At 42.3% G+C, this 8,610-nt stretch overlaps 1 long non-coding RNA gene across 2 annotated transcripts in view; it reads right to left on the reverse strand.

The window, feature by feature from the left end:
- Positions 1-8,587, reverse strand: part of LOC147030064 (uncharacterized) — a 73,516-nt gene extending 64,929 nt beyond the window's left edge. The window contains exons 1-3 of one of the 2 annotated variants that reach the window (XR_015056215.1): positions 7,819-8,587; positions 7,086-7,430; positions 2,792-2,908 (exon numbers count right to left, since the gene is read on the reverse strand). This is a non-coding gene — a long non-coding RNA (uncharacterized LOC147030064). The remainder of the gene's footprint in view (positions 1-2,791; positions 2,909-7,085; positions 7,431-7,818) is intronic. The other variant, XR_015056216.1, reaches the window with a different exon arrangement.
- Between the last annotated feature and the right edge of the window lie 23 nt (positions 8,588-8,610).

An 8,610-nucleotide genomic window follows, 5' to 3' on the forward strand; every position in this document is an offset into this window, starting at 1 on the left:
ACACAAACAACGATGTAACGTGTTCATTCTGGGTGGTGTTCAAGACGCTGAGTTAACAGCGGTAAATTGCTGGAATTTTTTTTTCTTCGACCATTGAAATCTTTACTTTATTTTAATTTCATGATATATTTAAACGCTGTAGAACACAAAATCACCTTTTTAGCAATTTAAAACCCTTCCCTTCAACAATACTTGTGCAAAATATGATGGCATTTTACATCATCATGACCAATCAAGTTTTCCTTTTGTTGGCCACGCCCATGTCATTGTTTTTCAAGCATTGTGGGGTCACGTGCTTTATGATCTATATCTCTCTCTGTCTCTGTCTCTGTCTCTGTCTCTTTCCCTCTCTCTCTATCATCGTGTTACGGATGTTTCAATGCTTGCATCTGCAGGCCGTCTCTCTCTGATGTCTGATGTTCCATACTCTTCGCACAGCTTCGGTGCTGTGAAAGCATATTCCGAGGGAAGGTATACACTAGGTGCTTTGCTATTACATTCCCAGCAGAAGTTAGGGCAGGAATTTGGATTTGGCCACGCTACCTGTGATAGTTTAGCTTCTCTTCAGGAAGGACTTTAAGATCCAGCAACCAATACTGGCAGATGGGATTCCTGTTTAACCACCATCTGAAGGCACACACTTTGATGACTCACCCGACTTGTGAAACACCAGGACAACAGCTTCTAGCTCGGCCGAGATTCAAACCCAAGATAGACAGCTTCGACCCGAGTGTGTGTACCCTGCGGCAATCCTGCCAGCCACACACACTCTCCTGTCCACAAATGATTTTGATTGAGGAAGAGTAAGATACTCCTCTCTCCGACTTTCCTCCATGCACATATATTTTTGTCCTTTTCCGCCTTTCTTGACCATTAACCAAGAAGCCTTCCGTGACATAATAACACACCAGATCACCATTCTGTGAATGAGACTTATGTTAATCAGACCAGGAACAAACCAGAATAGTGTACGGGATTTGAATATGAGTTTCTCACTTCATGAGTCCTGGGTTCAGATGGGAATTCCAAACAGGTCACTGTTGGTTATAATACAGAAATCTTTCATTTTTCTCTGACATTACTCACGTCCCATATTTTACTTTGTGCTTTTCCTTCTATTTAATCAACTTTCAAAATGAAATAGCTCCTGGAATCAGATCATGTGTATAAAGCTTAGATTGTTGAGTCATATCCCCACAATGCCTGTCTTGTCACGTGATTGTGAAACCATGTGCTGTGAATGGCTGAAAAAAAATGTAACTACTTCTGACAACCATCTCCACGTATGTTGTTAATCCAAATCCTTCTCCACTGTGATTGGTTGAATGAAGCTTCTCCCACCATTTTAATTTATCCTTTTCTCAGCAGGCAAACGACTGTGGATACAAAACGAGGAACCATCCGAAAGTTACAAACCAGGTGCACTCTTCTCAATCAAGCTCTCTGAGCTCTCAGGGACATTCCAGCAGGACGAGTTCTCACAGTCCATGTATAAGTTCCAAATGTGATCGAGACTCAGCTCTTGAGGACCAGCGACGAGTGCAGATGGATAAAGTTTTTCAACCTCGAGTGGGACATGATGGTGGCACCACATCACGTGATTTGAGTTTGAACATCACTAAGAAAAAATCTCGACCTCATGTTGATGTGGTGTCTTGGTCTGGACTTCATAAAAGTGGAATGAATCGTCACTTCCTGGGCGACCCTGCAAAGGAAGGGGCAGTCGTCACCATCCAATCAGGATACAGAGGTTATCGCGCCATGAAGGATTTGAAAACAAAGCATCAAAGTGCCACAACCATCCAGGTAAGAAACAACATTTTAAACAATCTCCAAATGATGACATAATCTGCAGTTCTGAAGATTTAAATTTTGGATTGACCTCGCTGATGATCCCACCTGAGTCCATTGTTCATGATTCCTCTGGATCAATCCCATCAAACACATTCATCTCTCCTTATTTGCAGGTCTTCTTGCAATTTGGATGAAAGTTCATTAGTCTTTTCTCATACTCGTGTTATTGAAGTAATATCGAGCAATCTGGAATCAGCGACCCCTCCCTGAATCTACATCCTTCTCTGTCGTTTTATTCACATTTTAAAAAAACATTTCCCCTTGAGATTTATTTTGGGTGGTGAGGGGTTGTCAGGCACTGCTAAGTCGAGTAATTTATGATTCTAAGTCAAATATAAACGTTCATTTGGTGGATCTGTAACTTATAAGCCAAAGTAAAAAACACAATAATTGTCATATTCTTGCATCTGCACCCACGTTGTGCATCGTAAGCGATGGAGTTAATTCAAGTAGCAACATGTGACGTTCCTATCTTCCCTTTTTGGTACTATCATGCTTGAGGTCAGGCTAACATAGACCCTCTGAGCCACAGTTCTAAGACCTCTGCGAATGACCAAACGATCTCCAAATTGCCACTGTGTTCAACAGATTATAACGAGGTATACTGTGTTCAATTAACCATTCGCAAATACCCAAGGATCGTTCAATAAAACCTAAACTGGAGGTTGCTCTTGTTGGAAGGCACAAGGTGGGAAAACGTTTCTTACAAATCACGGTTTCTTTGAAATTAATACGGGGAACAAGGGAGGACAGGACATGATAAATATATGGATCATATCTGGTGATTGACAACCACAAATGTGGAAGTAAAGAGAGCACAATCAAACTTGGAAATAAGAAAACTAAACCATGCCATTGGAAGCAAAATATCAGAATCAAACCAGAAGCAAAAAGGGCATTCAGGGAATTGAGGAGGCACAATCATATCTCTGAGTACCACGATGGTATTGTTGTGCAGGTGGGTATGGCACAGGACTCGTGCACCACGGGGCAGGATGACGGCAACAAGAAGAAGATGGCGATGAGGAGATACCTTTGTACTCTTTCAAACCGTCTGTCAAAGAGGAGATGGAAAGGGAGACAGAAACAGATTGAGAAAGTTAACTACTCCACCCTTAAAATTTTTTCCACCCCAAACTCCCCCTTCTTCAAACTCCCTGCTTCCCTGAAAGTCCCTGTAATATCCATCTTGTCTATCTTGTGTCCCCCATCCCATCCCTCTCCCACCCCTCTTGTCTCATGCCCCTTGTTTTGCATGTGCGTTCACTCTCATGAGAGCCTTGACAATGTAGACCCAAAATAAGGACACACAGCGACAGACAGACGATGAAAAAGTCTTCTTGAAGCCCAACTTCAGTCCAACCACTCTCGATCTATCAATGCACATGTGTGGTGCCGGCTTTTACTCTGTTCGGACCCGACTTCCGGCACACAGCCTAAAATTGGCCGCCCACTATCATTGAGTATCTTCACCTTCCAGACAATCACACTGCTGTCCGGCGCTGCACAGTTTACGACACCACCATGGCCTGCTGTCTGTCAAAACGGCCTGTGATGACTCCATTTCAAACAAGGAAATGCTTTCCACGTGCCTTTTTGTCCACAAGTCCTCCAGTAGGCCTCCTCACCATATTCCGCCCTAAATTACGATTACTGACTTTTCGGTGGAGATACTATTTATGGCTTAACTCTGACAGATCCCTTGTACAGGTGCAAATGTAACTGACTGGAGCACCAGGACCATGCCAAACTGTTAATGAAATATTTAATGATCAAATAGAGCTTTATAGTGTTTTTGAAAAATGCAAACAGAAGCTTGTTGACATCTCACATGCAGACGTGAGTGATCAGAATAAGCTCGTGATTTAATCGTGAGTGCATTCTACAAGCAGCGAAATATATCTCAGATTTTTCCAAATGCAAAATGCACTGATATTACCGAAAAACCGCCCAGGAGCCTGGTGTTGGCGCAGTGGTTAGGGCAGCGGCTTGGGATCCAAAAGGTCCGTAGTTCAAGCCCCGTTGGGCCACTGAATTAATACACCAGGGGGTTGACTCAGCCTGTCATCCTTCCGAGGTCGGCGAAATGAGTACCAGTATACTGGGCCGGTGTATACCCCGGTTAAAATAGATGTACCAAATCCCTCTGTCGTAAGAGGCGACCAGGTTTGCGTCAGGAAGGGCATCCGGCGTAAAACGTGCCAAATCACTATGCGGATCATACGGATGATCCGCTGTGGCGACCCCTAACGGGAGCAGCCGAAAGAAGAAGAAGAAGATTACCGAAAAACCGCCCGAAACCAACTCTCAGTTCAAAACCATTGCTGGAAAAAGTCTTGATGAAGCCTCTGAGACGACAAAAGGGAGTGGAGACAGCAGTGTGCTGAAGGAGTGGGAAGGGGCAAAACGTCGACTCCTTAACGTATATATAAGTGATTTGGATCAGGGTTTGCAGCGGCGTGAACCCTCGGGGTAGATGGGATTGTCCAACAAGTCACCAACGGTTTGAACAAATACATTTTGTCCTTCATTTCAATAATACTCTTATTTCTCAATGTTTCTTCGTTTGCTCCTTTTTCTGGTGTTTTTGTGAAAGTTTTTCTTTTTTTTGTTCTTGATTCCTTTACTTAAGTTAAACAAATGCTCATTTACTGAGACTGTTTGGATGAGGCTTCAACCATCAAATGATTTTGTTCCTTTCACTTCAGGTAAACGACCATGGTTACGGGTTGAAGAAAGATCTTGATTCAAAGGTGAAAATGTCGACAATTCATGAACAGGATGAACGAGACGACATGTTTAAAGAAGAAGCTGAAGTATATTCCAGCAAAGCCCTTTTGAGAACTAAATTGGGAGATTCTCATGCACAAACATCTCGTGCACCAGTCAACGATTCCCAGAATGAGGCAGATCTTCCTTCTCACTCGTTTCACAAACCTGGGGCTAAATCAGCTCAAAGATACCCTTGCTGCAGGAAATGTTTCTCTGAACGTCTCTGTTGTCATACCAATGGACATTTTTAACCTGAAAATCTGTCCAGAATTCGGGAATTAATGTCGTTTGTCCAAAGCAAACTCCCCACCTGAAAACTTCAATGCAATGACCCCAGAGAAATTGAAAGGACGGACAAAGTTTAGGGAGAACTTTGTCCTCCAGTGAAGTTAATTAGGGTGAGTGAAGTGAAGCCGAGTTTCTTGTTAACAACAACATTCCACTCCCTCTCTTAACAATTTTACTTTCTTTAATGTTCTCTTTATCAACGGCCAAATTTATCCTCTGATAATGAATGATTCTCAGTTTCTTATCACATTTGCAGTTTTTATAACCGGTCAAAGAAACATCTTTAATCATACTTGGACCATTTCCATGTAGTAAATTCCCAGATTCCTCGAGGGAATCCTTTTGGTCATTGACTTTGTCCATAACTTCATCTACATATTGTATTACCTTGTTTGTTTCTGTCTTACTGATTGTATGTGTGTAATTCCAGAAACAATAATTAAAGTATTCCATCACTTCATCGACGTATCGTACGACCTTATTTGTTTCTATCCTGCCCATTCCTTGTAAATCCTGACAATAATCAACCATTTTCTGGGTATTTTTGTGAAGAATTTTCATCACTCGTGAAAGTTTGTTCGTGATTCCAAGTGAGACTTCAGAGATGATAAAAACGGTGTTTTGGGGACTCTTCAGCACAGTTTCGGTGTACGAATCATCTGTGGATGAAACTCTTCCACTGAGCCTTCGTTCCCAAACTAAATCTCCAGTTGTTTGTGTTGCTTTGTTTTTCATTATATTCTAATTGAGATCGAATTTAATTTTTTGACTTTTGTGGATTGAGATAATTTTGTGAAAGAGAAGGAAATCGATGGGACACACCAACCAATGACTGTTCCACAGACACATCAGTGTCATGCCTTGTTTCCTAATAATAATAATAATAATAATAATAATAATAATAATAATAATAATACATTTTACAAGTCTGACACTTCATAATCACCTTTCATGAAAGGTTTGGAGATTATGTACAAGAGCTTTCTTTTAAAGTTGATTTTTCAACATTCTCAATGGAATATCGTTTATCAGTTTCTTCAAAGGGTTTTGATTGTTGAAAATAATTCAGTGATCAACAAACCAGGAATCAACAAAATAGGATTTGGAAATGATATCCAGAGAGAAGAGTTTGTCCAATTATTGTAATTCAATTTCTCTTGACACTGTAAGATCGTGTGGAAATGAAAACTGCATGCTGTTCTTCGTTGTGTTTCGTTTCATTCATTCTCTTCACATTGTACTCTGTGGTCTTTGTTGAAATCAAGCCTGGTGATGCCTGGTGATTTCATCTGTCGTTCGGACTGCAGCCCCCATGCCTCCAACAAGGGACAGTGATGCATGTCGTCTTGCCCAGAGCAATGTAACATCCCTGAAAAATCATGCAATGGTCTTTGTGTGCTCGTTCCTTTTCCTGTAATTTTTAATTTTATTCTGACAATATACACGGGTTGAAAAAAGTTTTTTTTCCCTTTCACAGGAATTTCAAATTCTAAAAATAAACTCCTTTGTTCCACAATAGCATTTCACTCTTCTTCACATTTAATCCTCATTTTTCAAATCCTTCACTCAGAAATTTTTTTTTGGATGTCCTTCTATCTATCCTGTCAGAGAGATATTTGTCTGTCTGTGTCGCATTTTTCTCAGAGATGGCCATGTGGAACTTTGTCCAAGTGGAGGGAAGATGAATGATGATTTTCCACTGCACACGTGCCACAGTGCAAGTGTTTTATTGACCCCTGCTGCAGACACGAGGGATTATTAACCTTGGTATTAGCCATGGTCCCACCCCAGGGCCCAGGCTACTCCCTGAGTAAGTGGATGTTTGTCGTGTTTATAAATGGGTTGCAAAGCCGAAACAAAGGATATGTTTGAAAATCTGACTGTGATAAACATGTGGCACAGTCAGACACACAACTCTCATTTGTAAAAACAACAGAGGGATCATTTAAAAGTTTTCCTCCCCAACCACCCCGTCACTATTCAAGATACCCCTCCCTGTTTCTGAATTTTCTGGACTTAAATAAAAACTCTGAACATGTTTTTGAGTGTGATGACATCACAAAGAGGCCATCAGCCGTAAGCTGTATCATGCAGTTTTGCTCCACTCATGGTGGGGGGGGGGGGGGTAGACAAAACCTTGATGATATGATAGTATATATCCAAATACATACGTATCCAAAAGTTCTCCACTCAAATAGGTGCAGTTATTGTGTATTTTCATCTTGAAAATCAATGCATTCCCCACGTTCTCTCATTTGAATTTTCTCCACTCGGATCACGTGTGGGCCACGTGACGCCTCAACAGCCAATAGATCGGCTGACATCGTATGCAAATTACGTCAGACTGTCATGTGACCAGCGAAGTTGTCCAAGATGGCAGCTTCCTGCAGGAAGGAAATCACCGGCAGCTGAGCCACGATTTTTGATGAATATGGCCAGTGAGGACGCTCGGCTCGCTCCCCCGTGTATTATTCACCAGGACAATGGAGCGAACGAAGAAGTCAAACGTTTTCCGTCTGTAAGAGGGGATAAATGGAGAGAAAGCGTCAACAAATGGCTCTTCTAAAGGCGCTGTCACACCTTGACGTTTTCGCCAGCAATGGCAACGTATAAAAATGTATGTAAAACGTTGGCGTACGCTGAAGTTTTGAGGTTTTTTTTAAAGTTTTCGTCGTATTCATAACGTTTTCGTCGTATGCTTAACATATCAGTAACGGGCACAGAACGTTTCGTTGTCTTATAGATAACTTATACCAACGAATGCTTAGCCTGTTGTCGGCGTTCACAACCTCTGCCCAACGATAGTCCAACGTATGCAAAGCGTGGCAGCGTATCGTCGACGATTACGTGAAGTTTTCTGTTCAACGGCTGCAACTTCCCTTTTAATAAAGGGCTGTGACTCACCTATTGTTTTTGGACGCTGGTGCTCGGCAATTTAAATAGTTTTCATTGATCGAGTGAAATCGTTTCCCCCTCACTACAGTCACGGCACCAACAGCAGCAGGCTCAGTGCCAGCCTCATGCCAGGCTCAAGCGGATCCCTGTAGAAGGTGGACTGCTTGGTTATCCCTGGACCCACTCTGGCTCGCAGCTCGTCGAACATCGCTGGGGGCATTCGCAGGAAGTTGATGAAGGGTGCATGGTCCTCGTTCCGGAGTTCCACCATGAGCTGGTCATTTCTGCCGGAATGGCGTCGCCTCCCGATCCATGGTCTGACCCAGTTCCTTCTCCTCCGTTCATGTTTTCTTCTCCCGGCTCTATTGGCACGCAACTGGTGCAGAAAGATCACGGATCACGGACAAACAAAAAAGAAAGAAAGAAAGAAAGAAAGAAAGAAAACCGAGTCCACCATTCCTTCGTGCCCGGCGATGACGTCATACATCGACTGGATAAACAATTGGGAAAGAGTGTTTATACACCGCTTGGTGTCTCGCACGAAGGCCTCAGGTGGGCGCCTGACAGGAATGACAAAAATCATACAAATGACGTCACTGTCACCTTGACCTTTTACAGATAGAGTCACAAAAAGATTCACATCCTCACTTTTGTTCCTCAGAATTCTCTGGTGAAGTTTTACGAAGATCCCTGAAAGTGTTCGCGGGTTATCGAACTCAGAAAAACTAACAAACGAGACGGACCGACGTGTGACGAACATTCTCAATTTTGGTCAAAACAAGAAAACAGAATAAAAACTAA

Source organism: Eptatretus burgeri, chromosome 3 (assembly GCF_056783735.1).
Source record: "Eptatretus burgeri isolate ZD-2024b chromosome 3, Ebu_testis_v1, whole genome shotgun sequence".
NCBI classification, from domain to species: Eukaryota; Metazoa; Chordata; class Myxini; order Myxiniformes; family Myxinidae; genus Eptatretus; species Eptatretus burgeri.